The sequence below is a fragment of the Hemitrygon akajei genome, chromosome 8 (assembly GCF_048418815.1).
Source record: "Hemitrygon akajei chromosome 8, sHemAka1.3, whole genome shotgun sequence".
Lineage (NCBI taxonomy): Eukaryota > Metazoa > Chordata > Chondrichthyes > Myliobatiformes > Dasyatidae > Hemitrygon > Hemitrygon akajei.
Window position 1 is genome coordinate 17,532,681 of NC_133131.1, and position 24,409 is coordinate 17,557,089.

The window sequence follows — 24,409 nt, forward strand, 5'->3', positions numbered from 1 at the left end:
ATTGGACTTTGCTATTAGACTGGAATACAAGGGTTAGGAAGTTCTGCGGCAGTGGAGTTGGGTTATAGAAGAACACATTTCCAGGTGCTAATAAATGCAAATCTACAGTAGCGGCAACTGTTAGACTTTACAGCGCCTGTGATCATGGTTCAATTCCCGCTGCTGTCTGTAAGGTGCTTGTACTTTTCCCGCCGTGACTGCATGGTTTTTCTCCGGGTGCTCCTGTTTCTTACCACGTTCCAAAGGCACGGTGGTTAGTAAGATGTGAGCACACGATGTTGGCACCACTTGCGGGCTGCCCTTCAGAACATCCTCGGGCGGAGTTGGTCATTGACACATTTCAGTATCTTTTGATGTATACATGATAAATAAAGCTCATCTTTATCATTTTCTTTCAATAAGGCATCAGAGGTGATAATGAAATGAGATGATAGTGCATATAATGAAGGCTTTTAAAACTCATTAAAAGAGACAAAACAGCACATTTCACTGTATGTTCCAATGTACGTGATAAATAAAGCAAATCTTTTATTTTTTTTCTTTTGATAAGGCACCAGAGATAATCATCAAATGCACATGATGAAGGCTTTGCTGCCTTTAATATATTTAAAGAATATTTTAGTGGGAAGTGTGTGAGTGTCCAAATTAAGGTGCAATGTGGATGGGAGAATGAAGAGGGTTGTTATCAGTATGTCTTACACTAAGTGTGTTGGCCCCAGCTGCCAGTGACAATGGGCAAATTAAGCTCTATCTGGCCACACCTTGTATATTGCACCCAGTTCTGGTCACTAGAAAGTGAAGCAAGCCTCAAATCTGACAGGGCCTATGTAGCTGATCTCCACCATCAGGGAAGGCTCCAAGTTTAGTCGATGGACAAGAGTAAACAGTTGACGTTTTGGGCCGAGACCCGGTCCTGATGAATTCTGTCCCTCCTCTCCCGAGACACTGTGCCCAGTTTTATCTCCATCGTGTTTCTGTATCGTGGATGGAAATTGAATCGGTAGGAAGTAGAAGTAATGGCGTTATAGGATTGAAAAGCCCTGCATCAATAGGATTTGGGCTTCAGGGTTTGAAGTGAGATGGCTAAAGCAGGTAATGTAGCGTGAGAAAGAAAATGAAGGAGAGAAGGGTTAGATTGATCTTAGAGTAGGTTAAAAGGTCGGCACAACATTGTGGACTGAAGGGCCTGTATTGTGCTGTAGTGTTCTATGTGAAAAGAGCGAAATAAAATCCCAAATTTTCATTCTTCTCACAATGTTGTCATTTTCTTCTGACCTTCCTTGTGTCCACCTGTTACAGGTGCCAGTCATGGAACGTAGACATGAATGCTAGAAGTAACGGCCGGTACACCTGTGTCAAAAGGAAAGGATAGAAAGGCCTTCTATCGGTAAGATTTTGGCTTCAGGGCTTGAAGTGAGATGGCTAAAGCAGATACTGTAGCGTGAGAAAGAAAATGAAGATTAATAGCGTCACTTAACAGTAAATCAAAGATGAAGGAGAGAGGGATGCTTCCTGTCCATAACTAATAAAAATCCTCTGTGGCTGCTTTTTCATTGTCAAAGCTTTCCAACCTTTCTAATAGCTTGCTAACAAACACAAAACAAAATGGGGGTACTTCAGCTAATCTGAATCTTTGGCCACAGAGGATGGGCAATTAACATGACTGGGTTCTTTGCAGCAGTAATTACGATCATTAAGTTCAGTCTCACATAGAACATCGAACAATACCGCGCAGTATGATATTGTGCTGACCCTTTAACCAACTCCAAGATCAACCTACCATTCTGTCCTGCACAGCTCTTGAATGTTTTTTATCCATGTGTCTCTTAAACCACTCTAATGTCCTTGCCCTACGACCAGCAGGCTTCTGAACCGGTGTGGATAAAGTGCACATTGGTTGTTTCTCAGTCTCAGTTTATGTATACTTTTTCATTAGTTCCACTGTAGTTCTTTATTTTCCTGTGAATACCTGCAAGAAAATGAAGCTCAAGGTAGTATATGGTGCCATACACATACTTTGATAATAAATTTTATAAATAAAACAATAATATATCTGACTCTGACAGCACATTCCATGCACCCACCACCCTGTATAAAAACCTGCCGCTGACATCCCCCCCAATACTTTCCTTCAATCACCTTAAAATTATGCCCTGTTGTGTCAGCCGTTATCACCCTGTCCACCCTGTCTGCCTCTTATCATCTTACACACCTCTATCTTTTTCAAATTTATTTATTGCAATACAGTGCAGAATAGGCCATTCTGGCCCTTCGAGCTGCGCCACCCAGTGATCCCCTGACTTAACCCGAGCCTAATCACGGGACAATTTACAACAACCAATTAGCCTACCAACCGGTATGTCTTTGGACTGTGGGAGAAAACCAGAGCACCCAGAGGAAATCCACGCAGTCACGGAGAGAACGTACTAACTCCTTAGAGACAGTGGCGGGAATTGAACCAGGGTTGCATGTACTGTACAACGCTGTACTAACTGTGTCTCCCTTCTGCAGTATCTATTTGCCACTGAGCCCATTCATGCCTGGTGCATCTTTCAAGCAGTTTAACATGTCTCTGTCTCCTCACAAGAAGCGGCAGTCTCCCCCCCCCCCCCCCCCCACTCCCCAACACTGGCAGACTCCAGGGATATCTGCCATCACCTTACAGCTGAAAGCTGATGCCTAGCATTGCAATATTGTCTTAATTTTACTGAAACTTCATGCTCTAATAGAAACAAAGTCGCTGTCACAATTGCCATCGTTTGACATGACGAAACATGTGGTATAATTGAAATGGGATCATCATTTTGTAAAGCATTATTATTAATGACTTTCTATGTATTAGAGGATATTAGTGGCAATATGAGAAAGATAGTGCCCTAGGGTAGTGCGTTCTGAAAGCTCATTTAAGGAATGTCATTATGCTGCCTCTGTTATAATTTTCATTTGTCAATGAAACATAAAGGTCTGGCTTATTTATTAAAAGCTGAAAAAAGTAATAGACCACATCAGATTTCAGGAGAAATACCACAAACCTATTAGAATTTTTCCCCCCTCTCTTTATGAATGGTGGTGCTCCCTGGAGCCAGACTATCTGATCTGATAGTGAGCCTTGTAGATAGTGATCATGTAGTTGTTGCCTGTCACATTTTCGAAGACACTTTTGTTATCACAAGTTGATAGTGGGCTGCTGTTAAGAAGGTCTCATTCACTCGTCGGCAGAAGAGCATGTAATATGTGACAGGCTCCGGTTTAGAGTTGAACATGGCTAGTCTGCTAAATCCATCTTCAGTGCATCTGTGGGGAAATGCGAATCTCTGCTGGTGGAATCACATCAAGTGATACCAGGCTCAGTGCCGGGAGTGGTCTTGAGCCAGTAATGCGGCATAGTGGAGTGCTGTCTTGCCGGTAAAGAGAGTTGGGTCACTCTCCCCGCTGAGGATTAGAGTGGGGTGATTAACAAGAACCAAAGGGTCATGGAAATGGAGTCTTCAGACTCATGCACCCTGTATTACCTATCTATGCTGATTCCCATTTGCCTTTCCTATCCAACTGCTGCTGAAGCAAAAATCGAAGCACTAGCGATATAAAGCAGCAAGGCAACAAGGTATTGTTTCAAACCGTGTCATCTGATGATGACACATCATCAACAACGATGATGAGATGGAGTACAGAGAGGCAGTGGAGCGGCTGGTGAATTGGTGTGAGAAGAACATCCTAACCTCGAACTCAAACTCGAACTTGGAGAAGACCAAGGAGATCATTGTGGACTTCAGGATGGTGCAAATGAACCTGCAAATACGTGGCTCCTCCGTGGAGAGAGTTAAGTGCATCAAGTTCTTGGGAGTGCACATTACAGATGACCTCACTTGGTCCCTTACTACCATCTCCCTGAACAAGAAGGCACAGTAGCACCTCCACTTGCTAAGGAGATTGAAGCAAGCAAGGCCCTCCTCCCATACCCCTCCCCCCATCCATCTTAACTGCATACTGCATTTTATAGAGGCACCATTGAGAGCATCCTGACAAGTTGCATCTCCATCTGGTATGGGAGCAGTTGAGCGTTGGACTGAAAGTCCCTACAAAGGACTGTTAGAACAGCTGAGGGGATCATAGGGGTCTCCCTACCATCCATTGGGGACATTTATCAGGAGTATTGAGTACACAGGACCCTTCGTGTAATGAAGAATTCCACCATCCAGCATCCCCTCCGACTTCCTATCATCAGGCAGGAGACTCTGATGCAAAAAACAAGAACAGTCAAGATGGGAAACAGTTTCTTCCCCCAGGCCAGTGGCCTTCTGAGCTCTCTGCAGCATCACCGTTGAAGTGCCACTGGTTAACCTGTTCTGTACCTTACAATATTTTAATTTGATATTTATGTGTGATTCATCTGTAGATTTTATCCTTACCTTCATAAGTTATTGTGTTATGTGTATTGTGTGTACTACTGTGCTTTACACCCTGGTTTGGAGAAACGTTGTCTCATTTCTATATACATTATAAGGTTATATACATTACATACATATACTGTACGTTAGTGATAATAAACCTGATTCTGAGCAGTACGGACCATAGTCTTGTCTCTGTTTTTGCACTAATGTCCTGTTTTTCACAGATCTTTTTCCTCCTTCACTGTCTTGTATAATGCACCTATAATTTTTGTTTTCTGAATCTACATGCCTGTGCTGCTGCTGGAAGCACTTTTTTCATTGTGCCTGTACCGCACTATAGTTGAGCACAAGACAATAAACTGGACTTGACTCGGTTAATCCCAGATTTCCCTGTTCAAATGTGGCTAATGCTAATCGGGCTCAGGTGGCTGTGAATTCTGAAGAGGCGACTGCATTAGGGAAATCCATTTCTTGTCTGGACTGTGCAGTTCATGAATGGAGGGGTTGTTGCCAGGGTAGTGACAAGAGCCCATTTAGGCCGCATTGAATCAGGGCTGGTTGATGCTGGCTTTAACGTTCACAGGAAACTGTGCCGGGGAAGCCAAATGAAATAAAATTACTCCCAAGTTTTAATATTTCTCCAAGAGTTAATGGAATTGTTGTGGCTGAGTGACATTACGGTGGAGGTGTGTACATCACGCTGTTTGTCATTGACTACAGCTCAGCATTCAATACTGCCTTCCCCTCGAAAGAAGCTGCAAAAAGTTGTGAACTGAGTCAGCTCCATCATGGGCTCCAGCCTCTGTAGCATCCAGGACATCTTCAAGGAGTGATGCCTCAAAAAGACGGCGTCCATTATTAAACACCCCCATCACCCTCTTCTCATTGCTACCTACCATCAGGAAGGTGGCACAGAAACCTGAAGGCACACACTCAGTGATTCAGGAACAGCTTCTTCCCCTCTGCCATCCGATTCCTGAATGCACATTGAACCCATGAATACTACCTCACTACGGGGAGTCGGAAAATCTACTGCTGTGGGCCCAACGACCTGGGATCTTTGCGATCTTGAGGCATAGAGCTTGAAAAAAGCGTGTAACAGACCTAACATTGTAAACCAGCGAGTTGTTTTCTATGCCTCCCCGCTTGCTGGGAAAGTGCAGACACCTCTTTCTTCCTTCTTAGGGAGAGATGCAGTATGTCGAATGCCGGGTGAAATGCTAAGTCTTTGGGGTAACCGTAAGTCTGAGTCTTTGCTATTGCTTTGCGGATGGTTGAGTGCTCGGTGGCGGTCCTGATTCTTGCTTTTTTTTGCCGGTGGGGGGAGGGGGGATTGTTGCTCGCTGCCACTTACATGTGGGAGGGAATGAAGCTGGGAGTTCTTACGTTTAACTGTCATTCATTCTTTGGGGCACTTCTCTGTTTTCATGGATGGTTGCGAAGAAAAAGCATTTCAGGATGTATATTGTATACATTTCCCTGACATTAAATTGGACCTTTGAGCCTTTTTAAGTGTAACTAGTATATATCTATATATATTTACTGTAACTCAGTTTTAATGTATTGCAATGTACTGCTGCTCCATAACAAAAAATTTCACGATGGCATGATTTCATGATACTGGCGACAGTAAACCTGATTCTGATTCTGAAACTGGTCACCAAGCTTCCTGTGCAGCTGGAGCCTCGTTTCCTACACTTGCAGGCTCTAGTCGTTCTGGCTGCGTGCTGTGTGCTTTGCCCCCCTGCTCTACTCGCTTTACACTTATGACTGTGAGGCTGAGTACAGCTCCGATGCCATTTTTAAGTCTGCTAACAGCACCGCTGTTATTGGCCAAATCAAAGGTGGTGATAAATCGGCATACGGAGGCAAATTGAAAATCTAGTTGAATGATGCCACAACAACCTCTCACTCAGCGTCAGCAAAACCAAAGAGCTGATTATCGACTACAGGAGGAAGAAACTAGAGGCCCAAGAGCCAGTCCTCATTAGGAGAGGGTCAGTAATTTTAAATTCCTTGGTGTTATTGTATTATAGGGTCAGTTCTGGTAATAACATGCCTCTATTTTCTTATAAGTTTATGCAGATTTGGCATGTTATCTAAAACTCTGAAAAACTCCTATGGATGTACAGTGGAGGGTATCCTGACAGGTTGCATCATGGCCTGGTATGGAAACATCAATGCCCAAGAACAGAAAACCTACAAAAAGTGGTGAAGCCTTCAAAGAGTGATGAATGTAGCCCAGCCTGTCACAGGAAATGCCCTCCCTATCACTGAACACATCTACAAGGAGGGCTGCCACAAGAAAGCAGTATCCATCATCAAGGACCTCCACCGTACAGACTACGCTGTCTTCTCATTGCTGCCATTGGGAAGTAAGTACCGGAGGCTTGTATCTCACACCATCAGGTTCAGGAGCAGTTATTACCCTTTAACCATCAGGTTCCTGAACTCGCGTGAATAACCTCAACTCTGAACTGGTTCCACAATCTATGAACTCAGTTTCAAGGCCTCAACAACTCATGTTTTCAAAATTATTTGTTTATTTACTGCGCTTGTCTTCTTTTGCGCATTGGTTGTCAGTTTTGTTTGTAGTTTTTCATTGATTTTATTGTACTTCTTTGTTCTACTGTGAATGCCTGCAAGCAAAGGAATGGTAGTGTAGTAGACGATGACATAGTGACAAGAAATTTACTTTGAACTTGAGTGGCAAAGGCACAGGTGATAGGCTAGGCTCAAGGCTTGTGTGCCATGCTGTTTAGAACTTGGGGATTCATGGAGGAAAAACTGGGCTGAAATTAAGCTGTGAAAACATCACAAAATGGGTGTATTAGATTGCATGTTCCGGTTGGCCAGCCTCAGAAAACCTAGCTTACAGGATGAAGAGCTGGTTGTGACTCCTAACCACCACGCTCCAACACACACTCGCAAACACAGATTTACAAACTCCTAATTTTTACTGTAATATTCTCTTCTGTAATTTATGACTTTGCCACAAAACAAGTTTTGCATCATTGATTTACATATATGATAATAAACCTCATTCTGATCAGATGCTGCTCAATATACACACGTACATAAATTCAATTCAAACACACACACCCACACAAAAACAGAGTCCTGTACAGAAATGCAGAAGTCTTAGGCACATGTAAAAAAAATCTGTAAAGCAAAGATACTTTCAAAGATAATGAAATGAAAAGTTTCTAAATATCAAAAAATTACTATAAAGAGCAATAAACAGAAAAGAAAAATGGAATCAAATCAATATTTGCTGTGACCACCCTTTGCCTTTAAAATTGCATCAATTCTCTTAGGTACACCCTCATGCAGCTCGGCTGGTAGATTGTTCCAAGTGTCTTGGAGAACTGGTTACAGTTCTTCTGCAGACTTTGGCTGTCTCGTTTGCTTCTGTCTCTCCAGTTAATCGGTAATCCCAGACAGCCTTGATGATGTTGAAATCAGGGGTCTGTGCAGGCCGTAACAAGTGAAATATATATTTATAAGTATATATGCATATGTGTATACTAGTGCTGTGTCTGTGCTCTTGAATCCTTGCCATTCTCTTCACACCCATCTTGTGGTTGTTGTAAATGAGATGCAGGGGTTAAAATGAGGTAACCCTCATGCTCACTACCACAGAGAGCAGACTTCTAGCCTGTCTGTCTCTCCAATAAAATACACTCCACTGTACCTTGCCAAAACATGCTCCATTTCAATAAACAGAATTAACTTGGCAACAAGCCAATGCACAAGGTAAAATAGAGAAATTTCAAGACACTGTGGGTGCATTCAGAATTCTGATGTGCACATAGGTGTCAATATGGAAAACATACCTTTCAGTGGGATAAAAAGTGATGTGTGCAGGAAGTTAAATTTGCTGTTTTTTAGAGGGGAGCTTTAAACAGACATACACATTCAGGCACACACATGTGTCTTTAATGGTGTCATTATCACTGGGTGTTGTTAATCGTGAAGAGGGTAGCCTTCAGCTACAAACTGATATTGATGAATTGAGAAGACATTCAGAGTAGTGACAGATGGAATTTAATCCTGAACGATGTGAGGCATTTAATTTTGTGGAAGATAAATAATAAGGCAATTATAAGCGTTATAAAAGGTAGGACTCTTGGATGTAGCAAGGAACAGAGAAATCTTAGTGTACGAGTCAAAGGATCCCTAAAGGCTGCAGAAAAGGGAGCGAGGCAGAAGAAAGGAAACTATAGGCCAGTTATTCTGACCTCAGTGATTGGGAAAATGATGGAATTAATTGTTAAGGATGTGGTTTTGGAGGCACATGATAAAATAGGCCATAGTCAGCATGGTTTCCTCAAGGGGAAATCTTGCCCAACAGATCTGTTGGAATTCTCTGGAGAAATAACAAGCAGGATAGACAGTGCAGAATTGGTTGATGTCATGTCCTTGGATTTTCAGAAGGCCTTTGACAAGGTGTCACATATGAGGCTGCTTAACAAGCTATAAGCACATGGTACTACAGGAAAGGTTGTAGCATGGATAAGGCAGTGGCTGATTAGCAGGAGGCAAAGAGTGGGAATGAAGGGAGCCTTTTCTGACTGGCTGCTGATGACTAGTGGTGTTCTGCAGGGGTCTGTGTTGGGACCGATTCTTTTTTAGATTATATATCAATGATTTGGATGATGGAATTGATGGCTTTGTTGCAAAGATTGCAGAAAATATGAAGATAGGTGGAGGGGTAGGTAGTTTTGAGGAAGTAGAAAGGCTACAGAAAGATTTAGACAGATTAAGAGAATGGGCAAAGAAATGGCAGATGGAATACAGTGTTGGGAAGTCTATGGTCATGCACATTGGCAGAAGAAATGGAAGGGTTGAATATTTTCTAAATGGAAAGAAAATACAAAAAACTGAGGCATGAAGGGACTTGGGAGTCCTTGTGCAGGATTCCCTAAAGGTTAATTTGAGTCGGTGGTGAGGAAGGCAAATGCAATGTTAGCATTCATTTCAAGAGGACTAGAATATAAAAGCAAGTATGTAGTGTTGAAACTTTAAAGCACTGGTGAGGCCTCACTTGGAACATCATGACCAGGTTTGGGCCCCTTATCTTCGAAAGGATGTGCTGAAACTGGAAGGGATTCAAAGGAGGTTCATGAAAATGATTCCAGGAATGAATGGATTGTCATATGAAGAGTGTTTGATGGCTCTGGGCCTGTGTTCACTAGAATTCAGAAGAATAAGGGGTGACCTCATAGATACCTATTAAATGGTGAAAGCCCTTGATAGAGTGGATGTGGAGAGGATGTTACCTATGGTGGGAGAGTCTAGAGGACACTGCCTCAGAATAGAGGGGTGTCCTTGTAGAATAGAGGGGTATCCTTTTAGAACAGAATTTCTTTAGCCAGAGAGTGGAGGACAAGTCTTTATTTAAGGCAAAGATTGATAGATTCTTGATTGGTCAGGGCATGAAGGGATATGAGCATAAGGCATTAGACTGAGGCTGAGATTGAGAGGAAATTGGATCAGTCATGATGAAATAGCAGAGCAAACTCAATGGGCCAAATGGCCTAATTCTGCTCTTAAAACTCAAGAGGATTTCTAACTTTTAGAAGATTTTCAAATTACAATGACTTATAAATTACAAAGGATTGTCAAACACTGGCACAATTCTTACAAACAGAAAGGACATAAGTTACAGAGGAATGAGTCATCCATTGCAGAAACTAAAGGCCGCAGAATGAGCTCGAGTTCAACTTCCTGCCATCTCATGTTTATGCCATTCCTAACTGCTTTCTACCATTTATAATCTTTTGCCTTAAATTGATGTTACCAGCATGAGAAGATTTTCAATTGCATCCATCAGGCCCGGTGAATGCAATGTTTAATTTGGCCAAAGTATTTCTCGTGATTAAATCATGGGGCACTTATTAACAACAAGAGGCTGAGCAAGGAATATTGGTTGGAAGCTTCACTTTGGCAAGAACAACTCCGTGCCCTGGAAAGTTTCTCAAGAATGTAAAAGATTGAGGGGAGATTTGATAGAGATATACAAAATTATGAGGGGTATAGATAGGGTAAATGCAAGCAGACTTTTCCCACTGAGGTTGGATAAGACTACAGCTGAGGTCATGGCTAAGGGTGAAAGGTGAAATGGTTTAAGAGGAACATGAGAGGAGTTTCTTCACAGAGAGGGTGGTGAGATTGTGAAACGAGTTGCCAGCGCAAGTGGTGAATACAGGGTCAATTTCATTATTTAAGAGTTATTTGAATAGGTACATGGATGGAACGAGGCAGATTAATAGTTTGCCATGGCTAGATGGGCCAAAGGGCCTGTTTCTGTACTGCAGTGTTTAATGACTCTGATTCTAAAGATTGTACTGCTGTGCTGGAGGTTAGCAATAAGCCCCTTGGGCCCTGGAAAGTAAATACCCATCACAGCTGCATCCAGCTAGTTTGAAACAAAATCTGCGACTAGCACGTAAGTCTCCGTAACTTCCGCCACCTCCAGTGGGATCCCACCACCGAGCCCATTTTTCCCTCCCCCCCCCCCCCCCCACCCTCCCACTCTCTGCTTTCCGCAGGGATCGTTCCCTACATGACTCCCTTGTCCATTCGTCCCTCTCCACTGATCTCCCTCCTGGCACTTAACCTTGCAAGCGGAACAAGTGCTACACCTGCCCCTACACCTGCTCCCTCACTACCATTCGGAGCCCCAAACTCTTCCAGGTGAGGAGACACTTGTGGCCTCCTGTATACCAGTGAGACCCGACGTAGATTGGGTGACTGCTTTGCTGAGCACCTACCAGAAAAAGTGGGATCTCCCAGTGGCTACCCATTTTAATTCTACTTCCCAATCCCATTCCAACATGTTAGTCCATGGCCTCCTCTACTGTCACAATGAGGCCTCACTCAGGTTGGAGGAGCAACACCTTATATTCTGTTTGGATAGCCTCCAACCTGATGGCATGAACATTGATTTCTTGAACTTCTGGTAATGCTCAACCCCCCCCCCCCCACCTCACCATTCCCTATTCCCCTTTCCCTCTCTCACCTTATCTCCTTACCTGCATATCACCTCCCTCTGGTGCTCTTCCCCGTTTTCTTTCTTCCATGGCCTTCTGTCCTCTCTTATAAGATTCCCTCTTCTCCAGCCCTGTATCTCTTCCACCAATCAACTTCCCAGCTCTTTACTTCACCCCTCCCCCTCCTGGTTTCACCTATCACCTTGTGTTTCTCCCTCCCCTTCCCCACCTTCTTACTCTGACTCCTCGTCCTTTTTTTCCAGTCCTAATGAAGGGTTCCAGCCCAAAATGTCAACTGTACTCTTTTCCATAGATGCTGCCTGGCCTGCTGAGTTCCTCCAGCATTTTGTGTATGTTGCTCTGATTTCCAGCATCTGCAGATTTTCTCTTATTTCTGAGGAGGTCTTGAAGGATGTGTCATTTTGGTAGAAAATTTGTAGAAATCTGCTGAATCTGAGCAAGTCATTCCACCCATTGAAAGAGTACTGGAGATACGAAAGAGAGCTAAAGGGGGGGGGGGGGGGGAGAGACAGACTACGTGAAGGAAAGGATTGGGAGGAGAAACAACTCTGACAGGGCCCTCATGATCTGTATTCCAGATTCCATGTGTTTTGGTTCTGGTACATTAATTGGTTGAGATTTGTGGGCCATCCTTGCAGGAAGGATATGACAGTTCCATTCCTGCACAGAGTCACAGTCATAGAAAAGTACAGTAGAAAAGTAACAGACCCTTTGGCCCATCTAGTTCGTGCAAAACTGAGACCATAGCCCTCCATGGCCCTACCATCTATGTAACCGTCCAAACGTCTCTTAAACTTTTCACCTTTCACTCTTAACTCATGACCTCTGGTTGTAGTCCCACCCAACCTCAGTGAAAAAAACTACTTACACTTATCCCATCTATACCCCTCACAACTTTGTATACCTCCATCATATCTCCTTTCAATCTTCTACGTTCTGCATTCCAATGAGGAGGAATGTAGAAAACTCTTCCTGTTTGCCACTCTCCTAGGGATTAAGAGTGGGTCATGTAGGAGGTCTCCCAACAGAACCTGCAGAGGGAATAGAACTGGGAGACAAAATACAGGTAGGCAGTCATTTTTGATAGAATTAGGGGATTATGTTACTACAACAAGCCCAATACTAATGAAGAAGCAAAATAACTATGTTAATTTGAATCTGCACTTGTGTCCTAATTGTGGGCCAAGACAGTGCGTGTCCTGAATTTGATGTGGTAAAGACTGATGCTTTCCTTTTTGAGAATGAACTGGTTGCATCCAGCAGGGTGTTTAAATTTACTGGTTCTAGATCAGTTTCTGCACTATGCACTCACAAAGTGAAGAGAGCTAGCTAGGGAGGGAGGGTAGGATCTCTGCTTGATTGAAACCTGGCCCTTTCAATTTCCTCTCCACCTCTGAGAGTAAGATGTGGCAAAATGTGGCAGAGGGGTTATTGATCAGTGTGGAATGTGTGGTGTGGAGTCTGCAGCAATAATCACTGTTGTGGCACGAACAAAGTCGGTGGAGAGTCACTGAAGCTAGTGGATAAGAAGTTTATTCAGCATCTCGAGCAACTATTCGAGACACTCTTGGAAGAAGTGGTCTGCCAGATCCAGTATTACATGACATTTTTATATGCTAAAGATCAAAGGTAACATCAGGACAATTCTATAGTTACAATGTATCTATGACAAGAGACTTTGACGAGGGTGATTTGGACCCAAGTGCTGGAATATCTGAGGCTGGAATCAACACACGGTATAATGCTGGAACGAGAACGGAGCAAAAGCGAAACGCTAGATGGTATCTCTAGTTACGATTGAGCACCGAACCTCGGTTCAGGTGCTTTTTAAATACTCGGTGCCCAAAACACGATTGCCAATTAGCAGGTCCTGAACCTTTAAAGAGGTACGCCAGCTATACATACTCCGAAGAGTTAGAGTATCTAAACGCCAGAAGCTGGTGTGGTTGGGTGCGTGTTGTAACAGTATCTACAGTGCTTCTTTTGAATTACATATAGTTTTCACACACCTCCTTCTTCGCAACCACTCTCCAGATACCCAAAGTGAACATTACTCTCCACTGACTCGAGGCCGCTTGCATATGCACGCATCTGAGGTCTAATTGTTCCGAGCTGTTTTTTAAATTCAATCTGCGATTCACATTCAAATCTGAAGATTGGTTGCTGGTGAAATTAATACTTGCTGTATACCCTGACTCCAGAATATGCCCTAACAATCACTTCAGTCATTGGCTTCAGTAGTTCCAGAAACCTCCAGTTCATGCTTTTACTTTTGCACCGTGGAATGAGCTAACATAGAGTCATAGAGTCATACAGTGCAGAAACAGGCCATTAAGTCCAAAATGTCTATGCTATCATGTGCTTATCTATATTCATCCTATTTACTAGCTTTTGGTCTATAGTCTTCATTCTCCTGGCAATTACAATGCTCATACAGATGATTCTTAATACTGTGAGAGTACCTGGCTCCATTAACCTCTTGAGCAGTGTGTTCCAGGCTTTTCTCTAGGTGAAAAAGTTCTTCCCTTTAAATGTGTATGCTCTGGTCCTGCACACCTTCGCGCGGGGGAGTACACACAGAATGCTTAGAGGTCTTAGCAGGTCAGACAGAATTTATGAAAGGAAATGAACAATCAGTATTTCGTTCTGAAATCCTTCGTTATTTCCTGCCTGACCTTCTGAGATCCCCCCAGTATTTTGTGTGTGTTGCTCAAGATTTCCGGGTAGCAGGGTGGTGATGCGTCTCTACCAAAGGAGGTGTAAGGTGCTCCTTCCCTCCGCTACTCTGCAGTTCACCCTTAGGCAAGGTGTAGGTCACCCCCACCCCTGATCAGGGTCATATGAAGCCCTGGGAGCAGATGGTGCATATCACAAGTCTTGATTATGTGCCAGGCAACCTCTGAAGAGTATTGAAAATGGCTGGGGTCATCCATCTTGTAAAGACACTGCCCATAAGAAGGCAATGGCAAACCACTTCTGTAGAAAAATTTGCCAAGAACAATCACAGTCAAGAACATGATCACCCACGTTATGCATCACGACATGATGATGATATTGATGCTCAAGATTTCAATCATATGCAAAGTTGAGGGAAAGTTGATAACTATTTATCCAATGCTTCTCATTATCTTGTAGGTACCAGGCCAAGGGTTAGGGGATCCAGTCCGTGTGGAGGGAGTTTATCAGATCGTGGCACAGCAGTTAACGCATCTGCTGCACAGGTTCGATCCTGACTTCCGGTGCTGTCTATGTGGAGTTCTCCCTGTGACTATGTGGGTTCCTCTCAGATCTCCGTTTCCTCCCGCATCCCAAAGACGCGCTAACTGGCTGCTGCAAGTTGCCTGGAATGTAGGCGGGTGGTGGGAGAAGCAGGGGAAGTTGATAGGCCAAAGTCACGTCAAAGTCAAAATAAATTTATTATCTGGTGACGTATATGTCACCAGATACTACTTTGAGGTACTTGACACAACTTAGAGGAAAATAAAGAAATACAATACAATTTTTAAAAATGATATATAAGTAAAGACTGAAAAGCAACTAATGTGCAAAAGAAGTCAAATTGTGCAAATAAAAAGTAAATATTACTGAGAACATGAGTTGTAGAGTCCTTGAAAGGGAGCCTGTAGGTTGTGGAATCAGTTCAGATTTGAGGTGAGTGAAGACATCCAGGTGATTAGGAACATGGTGGCTGTAGGGTAATAACTGTTCCTGAATCTGGTGGTATGGGACCTAAAGGTCCTCTACCTCCTATACAATGGTAGAGGCCAGAAGAAAGCATTACCTGGATGTTGGGGGGGGTCCTTGATGATGGATGCTGTTATCTTGTGGCTGCACTCCTTGTAAATGTGCTCAGTGGTGGGGAGTGCATTGCTTGTGATGATCCACTACTTTCTGTAGATGTTTCCATTGCTGGGCATTGGTGTTTCCACACCAGCTGTAATACAACCACTTAGGACACTCTCCACTGTGCATCTGTAGAAGCATTTAGAATCTACAGAGACACATGGGAGAGAAAATGTTGCAAGGAAATTAGGGGAGCGGGGCTGAAGGGAACTGGCATAGACTCAGCGGATTGAAAGGCCACCTTAGTAGTGACAGAGTAGTGCAGCTAGTGATACTGCCGCCTCACAGATCCACTGACAACGGTTCAATCCTGACATCTGACTCTGTCTCTGTGGATTTCTTTCCGCTGTCAACATCTAAAAGTGTGTGGGTTGGTAGTATTGCATCTGGAAATGTTTTGATCTAGAAAATTCTTCAGATGTCAAGAATGAGATGTAAATCTTGTTATTACTGTTTCAGCAGTGTTCGTAACAGTAACCAATTTACTCTGAGGTAGTGATAGAACAGAGGACATCAAAGAAAGGAAAAGAACAAAGCCATTGTGATAATATTATATGAAATACTAACTCAGACTACATTGATAAAGTACATTCCAATAATAAAAATTAACCTATGTTTCAGTGGCATGACGTAGGATTGTAGGGAAACTTCTAGAAAATTACAGAATTAGCTGTACCACAATTACTGAACATTTACTGAACAATTACATATAAACAAGTGATTACGTAATATATGTAAGCAAAAAGAAAGTTGAACTACAAGAAAAGTAACAGCTTAGACAGTAACCCAACAGTAGAGTGATTGTCTGCTCTAGGTTGCCCCTGGAATGTGAGTTAATAGCCGAACTTTGGAGGAGCCGTTGGGGGTAAAATGGGATGACTGCAGGATTGCTGTCAATGGGCACTTGATGGGTGCGTGGACTCTGTGGGAAGGGCAGCCTCTTTCTGTGCTGAGGTGACTCTGTGTCATCTGATGTCAACGAAGATCTGATTAAGCTTGGGTGGGCAGTCGGGACCGTGAGTCAGACTGGAGGAGATTCAGCTGGCTGGGAGATTAGCACTTGGTGAAACATTAGGGGTGAGATAGGGTGTATCTGAATTGGAATTGGTTTACTACTGTTACATGTACTGAGACAGAGTGAAACCGTGTCTTGTCTGGCCTTCATTACAGTGCATTGTGCATTGAGATAGAACAAAGTAAAGCAATAACAATGCACAATAAAGCGTAACAGTGCGGAGCAGGTAAAATAAATAAAGTGCAAGATCTTAACAAAGTAGATTGTGAGAGAGTCATTTTATTGTGCAAGAAGTCCATTCAAGAGTCTTACAACAGTGGGATAGAAGCTGTCTCTGAGTCTGGTGGTGTATGCTTTCAGACTTTTGTGTTTTCTGCTTGATAGGGTAAGGGAGAAGAGAGAATGTCTGGGGAGGGGAGGGTCTTTGATTACGTTGGCTGCTTCACTGAGGCAGCAGGAAGTGTAGACCGACTCTATGGAAGGGAGGCTGCTTTCCAAGACATCCTGAGCTGTGTCCACAACTCTCTGCAGTTTCTTGTGGTCCCATGCAGCGCAGTTGCCATGCCAGGTCATCATGCATCCAGATAGAATGCTTTCTATGGCACATTGATACAATCAGTGAGGATTGATGGGGACCTACCAATTTTCTTTAGCCTCCTGAGGAAGTAGGGGTGTTGGTGAGCTTTCTGGCCAGGATGGCTGCATGTTTGGACCTGGACAGGCTATTTGTGATGCTCACTCCAAGAAACATGAAGCTCTTAACCTCAACGCTATAGATATAGACAGGAGTATGTGCACTGCCTTCTTTCTGAATTCAACGATCAGCTCTTCTTTTTTATTTTGGTTTTGAGGCTGATGCTCGGTGTTGTGTATTTAATATTTCAGTTATGTTTGAGTAATCTTGTAAGTATATTGTTTAATTCAGTATTACTTGTTGTTTATAAATTCTTTATGGTTATATGTAAAAATACATGAATTGCATACGTCATAATGCTACCTCATGACAGGTGCGTGCCTCGCTTAAAGTAAACACAAAGTTAGACTAACATTTTGAACTGTCTTCCTCTTGAACTAGTTTAATTTTTTGAAGTTACAGAGTGCAACAGTTGGGATAATGGGAGCTAGGGGGATCTGTGGCATAAGAACGTTGGTGGAGGTCAGGGCAATTGGTGGGGAGGGAAGGGTGAGATCAATGGTAAAATGGGTTGAAATTATGATGCTGGAAAGATTGTGAGGGCAGGTGTGTAGGGTAGAAAATAAATAACAGCTCATGCATTTGAAGGAACCACAGACCTCTGTGCAGATAAAATTAAGTTAGTTGTCCATTGACAGGCATGCCTGGAGCCTGAGATCCAGTTTATTTGGTGGTGGTCCTGTCACACCATGTGATAAATAGCGGATATGCAAACACAACAAAATAAAACAACTCTCTTTAAGGACTCAGCAAGTTAGTCAGCATCTGTGGAGACAGAAAATTCATTTCTCCTTGTGCTTCCACAATGCTGCTTGGCCTGCTGAATTCTTCCAGCATTCTGATTTTTGGTCTAGATTCCAGCATTTGAAGCCTCTTTTGTCTTTGTGCTCCAAATTGCCAGTTTGAATCTTGGAATGGTTATTAATATGTTTCTCCACAAGAAATAGTCTATTATAATTTAAATAGCATTGAAGCAAACAATGCTATTGAATAGACAAGAGAAATCTACAAATGCTGAAAATCCAAGCAACACACACAGAATGCAGGAGGAACTCAGCAGTTCAGGCAGCATCTATGGAAAAGAGTATAGTCAATGTTTCGAGCCAAGACCCTTCATATAGATTGGTGTTTGCTCTCCAGCACTTCCTGGTGGTTGTGTGTAGAATGCTAGTGTTGGAAAGTTGGGAGAAATTTTTTCGCCTATTCTACCTCAACAAAGATGCTTACATGATGATGTGTGCCTGTGAAGCTACTGTGAGTGAGTTTCTAATTTCACCTGTGCATACATGACAATAAACTCGACTTTGACTTTGTACAACAGAGGTAAACCACGGGAATCAGAAGGAACATCATTAATACTGCCACACAAAACAATGCACGGTATCAACCGTGACTGGAACCTCACATGAAAGTAGTGGAAATGCCCCTCTTTGGAGGTCGTGCAGAGGAGGTTCACTAGGTTGATTCCAGAGGTGAGGCATTTAGCTTATGAGTTGTCTGGGACCATACTGTCTGGAATTCAGAAGAATGAGGAAATATCTGGTAGAAACATATAACATTATGATTGGGCTAGATAAGATAGAGGCAGGAAAGTTGTTTCCCCAGGTAGGTGAGCCTAGAACTAGGGGACATAGCCTCAAGATTAAGGACATACATTTAGGACAGAGATGAGGAGGAACTGCTTTTCCCAGGGAATAGTGAATGTGTGGGATTCTCTGCTGAGGGAAGCAGTGGTGGCTTTAATCCTCTCCATAAATGCTGCTTGTCCTGCTGAGTTCCTTTTCGTGTGTTACTTTTGCAAGAAAGAAACTGTGCAAATGTTACCTTTGCAGTCGGTACATTCAGTAATGTAAATTTACAGAAAATTAAAAGGCACAAAACAAACAGCACCTAGTGATACTGGCGGAGAGATGAATGTTGTTACCTGTCCTGCTCTACTTCGAGCAATGCCAACTTTCTAATAGCCGATGGTAGAATAATTTAGGTTGGGGTGGGGGTGAGGTCAAGGATAAGTTTTTCGGCAGCTTGTTTCTCCTTCCCATATAATTTGTAAGCTCCATTTTGGACCAAGAGGCATCTAGCTAAGATTGAGCTTCAGTAGGTAACAGTTTAAGGACAAATAGGTAAAGGTGTAAATGTTTTGGCGATAAGAGCTAGACACAGAAGAAAGTCCACCTCAAAGAATTCCTGAGAACTTTGTGTAAAGATTTTCAATTTATATGAGTGATTTAGATGATGCCACAACGCTGCATTCTTCACAGTGCTCACAATACTGAGGAAGATGGGAAAGTAGGCAATAAGAAGGATGCAGAGTCTTGGAGAGTTATGTTAGGAGGTGCTGGGACAGATGTGTGGCCAAAGAGCGTGGTCTTATGGAGGAAGGAGGACTGGAGGAGTTCAGCACAGATAAATGGACAGCAGCATTTTTAAGTGGTTATGTAAAGGCTATTGTGGCTTTTTTACACATTCTTTCGGTGCCCTCTGTCCCCTAGAATGCTGTTGTGTTTAGGAATAACACTATGGGAAACGCTATCTCTGGCTTTCCGGAATGCCTTTGGGTTGAGTCGTACTCCAGCTTTTGAAGGAATTAGAAACTCTGGACATGTGACTGCCCAGGAAAGAACTGATGACATCTTTTTAAATTCCTTCTCAATTATTTATTTATTGAGATACAGTGCAGAATAGCTCTTCCGGCCCTTCAAGCTGTACAGGCAGTGGCGGGAATTGAACCTGGGCCGAGACCCTTTGTCAGGATCTCTTTCTTTTAAGGTTGGGATTGGTGCAAAGAGAGTGGAAGGCAATGTGTTCAGAGGGTGTGAGGTTCGAATAGGAGAGAGGAGTGCTGAGTTAAGACGGTTGATGTCTCATTGAAACTTCTCAGCCTGAATTCATTTTATTCATTTCCACAGATGCTGCTTGACCTGCTGAGTTCCTCCAGCGTTTTGTGAGTGTTGCTCTGAATTTCCAGCCTCTGCGGAATCTCTTCTGTTTATGGTAACAGTAATACCTATGGTCTCCTGGCCTGCTTCCAGCGCAGTTACAGCTCTCGAAGTGTTAACCCATTAACCTGTGAGCCGTTCTTTGTGTCTGAGCCTGGGCAGTGAATGCAGATGGGCAACTATACCTCAGCAGCAGCTCATCTTCTCTCAGCACCACGAGCATTTCCAGCAGAGGTCACTGCTTTGGCTTGGGAGTCAGGAAAACACAATCAATTATCCTTTGCCTGAAGACAGTGGGGGAAAAAAGATGAATCTAATGATTTATTGACGGAGGCCAGGACCCTGATGTAAGGACGTTAGGGTGTGTCAGCTGTCATTACCTGCAGCATTGCTGCAGCATCTTTTCATTAACACAAAATGATACTGCAGGTGCTGAAGATCTTCAAAGTTCAAATTAAGTTTATTATCGAAGTACAAATACATCACCATATACAGCCCTGAGATTCGTTTTTTGTGGGCACACGCAGTAAACCCATCAAACACAACAGAACCAATGAAAGATGGCAATGATCAACCAATGTGCAAAAGACTACAAACTGTGCAAGTACAAATTAATAATAATAAATAAATATCGAGAACATGAGATGAAGAGTCCTTGAAAGCGAGCAAGTTGCACTAAATGCTGGAGGAACTCAGCAAGTCTGGAATCGAGATCTGATAGTTGAAGCCCTTTGGGTCAGCGTGTCTGGAAGACAGAGGTCCAACGTCTACCACTGTGAGCCTGGTCCCAATGTCTACGAGTCTGAGAATCCGGGGCCAAGGACTCTGGAGGTGGCCTGTCTGTGTGTGAATGTGTGGGAGAGGGAAAGGGGCTTGTTTGTCTGTTTTGTTTTGTTGGAGTTGTTGCTGCAAGTGTTGTTCTGCCGAACACGGTGGGTATGCTATATTGGTGCCAGACTGTGTGGTGACACTCGCGGTCTTCCCCAGCACATCCTCAGGTTGTGTTGGATGTTAACACAAACGACACATTTCACTGCATGTTTCGATGTACATGTGATAAATAAATGAATCTGAAATCAGACGGGGAATAAACAATCGATATTTCATTGAATCCTGATGAAGGGTCGCAGCCCAAAATGTGGACGGTTTATTCCCTTCCATAGATGCAGCCTGACCTGCTGAGTTCCTCCGGCATTTTCTATCTTTTCACATTCATTCTCAGGAACTTGGTGGTAGGGCCAGGCTTTATTGGGAACCCTGGTCCTCTTGGGGAGATGGCAAACAGCAGATAAACACTGCTCTTTCTCCAGTGTTTCCTGTGCACCTAAGCACCCTCAGCAGGCCTGGACTGCAGTCAATTCCCTGCTTGACGCAGGGTCTGGATCGATTTGCTGCACCCACTTTGTCCATTTGATTTGCTGATATTAATGTAATCGATGTTCAATACAGTTTGTGTTTTATCATTTATACTGGGAAGGCGGTCCATCTAAGGGAAAACTCTGATTTCAAACCTCCGCTGCCTTGCGGCCATACCCACTCATGGGAAAGGCTTCGGGAGTAAACCCTGAGGACAAATCCGGAGCTGGAGTCCCTAAGGCAGTCCGACGTTCCCTTCAACCTCGCTCTGGCAACTCCTGCGACGTCACTGGTGCCAAGCTGTATCGGCCCTTGCTCTTCCCTTGGGCAACATCGATGGCGTGGAGAGGGGAGACTTGCTGCATGAGCAACTGCCGGTCTTCCATACAGCCCTGCCCAGGCCTGCGCCCTGGAGAGTCCAGGTGCAAATCCATGTTTTTGCGAGACTAACGGATGCCACACACATTTATACCGTAGCCAGGATGGTGACCAAAAACCTTCTGATGACTCATAGCCACATCTGTTTTCCAAAATCAAATTAGTTAATTTGTGCAATATCTTTACAGATATAAGTCACACAAAGGCATAACTTACACAGTCAACATATTTGAGTCAACTCATTTCTTGTCTCAGTACAAGCTGTTCTTAAGCACACAAAATTATTTTCAAAACCTCCAGAATTAAAAAAAACATTTTAAAGACCTCCCAAATTGTAAAAGAATTTGAGGGTGAACTTCAGTGATAACTTTTTTTCCCCAAATCATCACCCATGTAGGGTCAAAATCTCCGAAGCATGATCTACGGGACATTCGCCTGGGCCAATAAACTAAATGCTAGAGGAACCTAGGGGCTCAGGGAGCATCTATGGAGGGAAACGGACAGTCGATATTTCAGGTTGAGACCCTTCACCTGGACCTGAAAGAATAAAGGGGTGATGGCCAGCATAAAAGGTGAGGTGGTGGTCAGGGCTTGATCTAACAAGCGCTGGGTGGTTCCAGGTGAGCAAGGGGTTGATTGACACAGGGTGTCAGGTGGGGAAGGAAGCAGTGGAGATGGAGTCAGAAACTGGGGGAGCTGATAGGGGTGGGGTGAAGGTAATGGAATCTGATAGGAAAGGAAGGTGAAGAGTGGAACCAAAGAAGGGAGGTACGGTAGGCAGAGGTATTGTGGGTTCTCCTGGACCATGCTGGTACATGTGCTGGAAAAGCTCCGTCACCAAAATGCCAGCAGTTTTCAGGCAGGTCACAAGGCCCATGTTATTAGGTGATCTTCCCTGAGGAGAACGAAATCAGCTCAGGGTAGACTTCCCAGGGAAAAGCCAGAATCTCACAGAGTCCTGAGTAATCAATCTGCTGGGGATGAACCAGGAGTTACATTAATTCATCACCCTCCCCGACCTCTGTACAAAAGGGGCACATCATTTGGTGTCTGGCTGCTTTCTCCCAAACATTGCCTTGTGGGCAGCTCCAAGCTGTGCTGTGAGAATCTTGCTCACCAGCATTAGGGCAGGACGGTAGCGTAATGGTTAACAAACCATGTTACAACGCAGGTGACCCGGGTTCAATTCCTGCCGCTGCCTGTATGTATATTCTCTCCATGACCACGTGGGTTTCCTCCGGGTGCTCCAGTTTCCTCCCAGAGTCCAAAGACACACTGGTTGGTAGGTTAATTGGTCATTGTAAATTGTCTAGTGATTAGGCTAGGGTGAAAGTGGGGGATTGCTGGGAAGAGCCAGGAAGGCCTACTCTGAGCCGTATATCAAAAAATAAATTAAAACATAAAAATCCCAGCCGCAGTGTAGTGTTCACCCATCAGTTCCGGCAATTACACTGATGCACCATCAATAACTCTAGGAGACTGGAAGTGAACGATAGGCTTTTATTAACAGCAAAAAGGGAACACGACCATGTCGAAGACTGAGGGAGGAGCAGTGCCCCAATCGCCTTTATACAGGGGTCTGTGGGAGGAGTCACAGGAGCAGTCAGCAGAGGGGCGTGTCCAGACAGGTATACATAGTTTACCACATATGCGTTTTGTCCAATGAATATCCAAGAAGATCCATTCCCTCACTCAGGACTTCAGCCCACTCCATGGACTGGAGTTTGCTTTGGTTATGCAGAGAGATTGGATAGGCCTGGCTTGTTTTCCCTGGAGCAAAGGAGGCTGAGCAGCTGACACGGTAGTAGCATGTGATTTATTTTCTATTTACTTTTGTTTATTTAGAGATAGGGCACAGTAACAGGCCCTTCCGCACCCCCTCAATCACGCCCACCTGACTGATTTACCGACTAACCCATATGTCTTTGGAAAGTGGGCCGAAGACCGGGGCGTACGTAGGAAATCCACGCGGTCATGGGGAGAATATGCAGACTCCTCACCGAGAGCAACAGCAGGAATTAAACCTAGGTCACTGGCTCTATAATAGTGTTAATGCCCACCGCTATGCTACTGTGTCACCACTCCCCTCATTATATGAAAGCATATAATATTATAATTTTATCTACCTTATCTGTATCAATAATAACATTTTTTATATATATATATATGCACCCCCCCTGTGTCGTCTCAGGCTCACTCAGCTCGTTCTCGTCTAGGGGGAGCAGCCTTCGGCCCCGCCAAACTGGGTAATCAGCTGGTGTGGATGCTGTGTGATGTCCCCGCCTTGCCAAAGAACAAACAGGACACCATATGCGATTAAATGATTACAATTTATAAAGATTACTATAACTAAGTGATTAATAACGATACAGTATATATGAAGGATAAGAAAATACAGAAAAGGTGCCAAACTTATCAAAGTCCAAACCACTTTGTGCACAACCGTTGGAGCTCAATTACTGAAGTCTTCTGGCCACCATTCGATCCCCTCCGAACTCCTCGACTCGCAGCTCAGGACCACCCGAAGTGATCAACCAAGCACATCTATCTTCGTCTCCTCTCCTTGGGGTACCTCCTGGCCTCAGACCCCGGCTTGGGGTCCGTTCCTCGCCCAGTTTACAGCATCGCGTCCTCTCTCTCTCACCCCCTCACGCTGATCTCCCCAAAAGCCCACCAACAATAGCTTACAGACTCAGAAGAAAGAACAACATTAATCCCAATTGGTTAACAAAGGAATACAGTTCTCGTTATCAGTAAATTTTAACCCAATCAAGCTT

General features: G+C 43.8%; 1 long non-coding RNA gene across 2 annotated transcripts in view; it reads left to right on the forward strand.

Annotated features, from left to right (window-relative positions):
* Window positions 1–21,383, forward strand: part of LOC140731689 (uncharacterized) — an 89,164-nt gene extending 67,781 nt beyond the window's left edge. Inside the window, exons 3-6 of one of the 2 annotated variants that reach the window (XR_012099896.1) lie at window positions 1,300–1,387; window positions 6,468–6,766; window positions 14,543–14,628; window positions 19,869–21,383. This is a non-coding gene — a long non-coding RNA (uncharacterized lncRNA). The remainder of the gene's footprint in view (window positions 1–1,299; window positions 1,388–6,467; window positions 6,767–14,542; window positions 14,629–19,868) is intronic. The other variant, XR_012099897.1, reaches the window with a different exon arrangement.
* The last annotated feature ends 3,026 nt before the right edge of the window (window positions 21,384–24,409 follow it).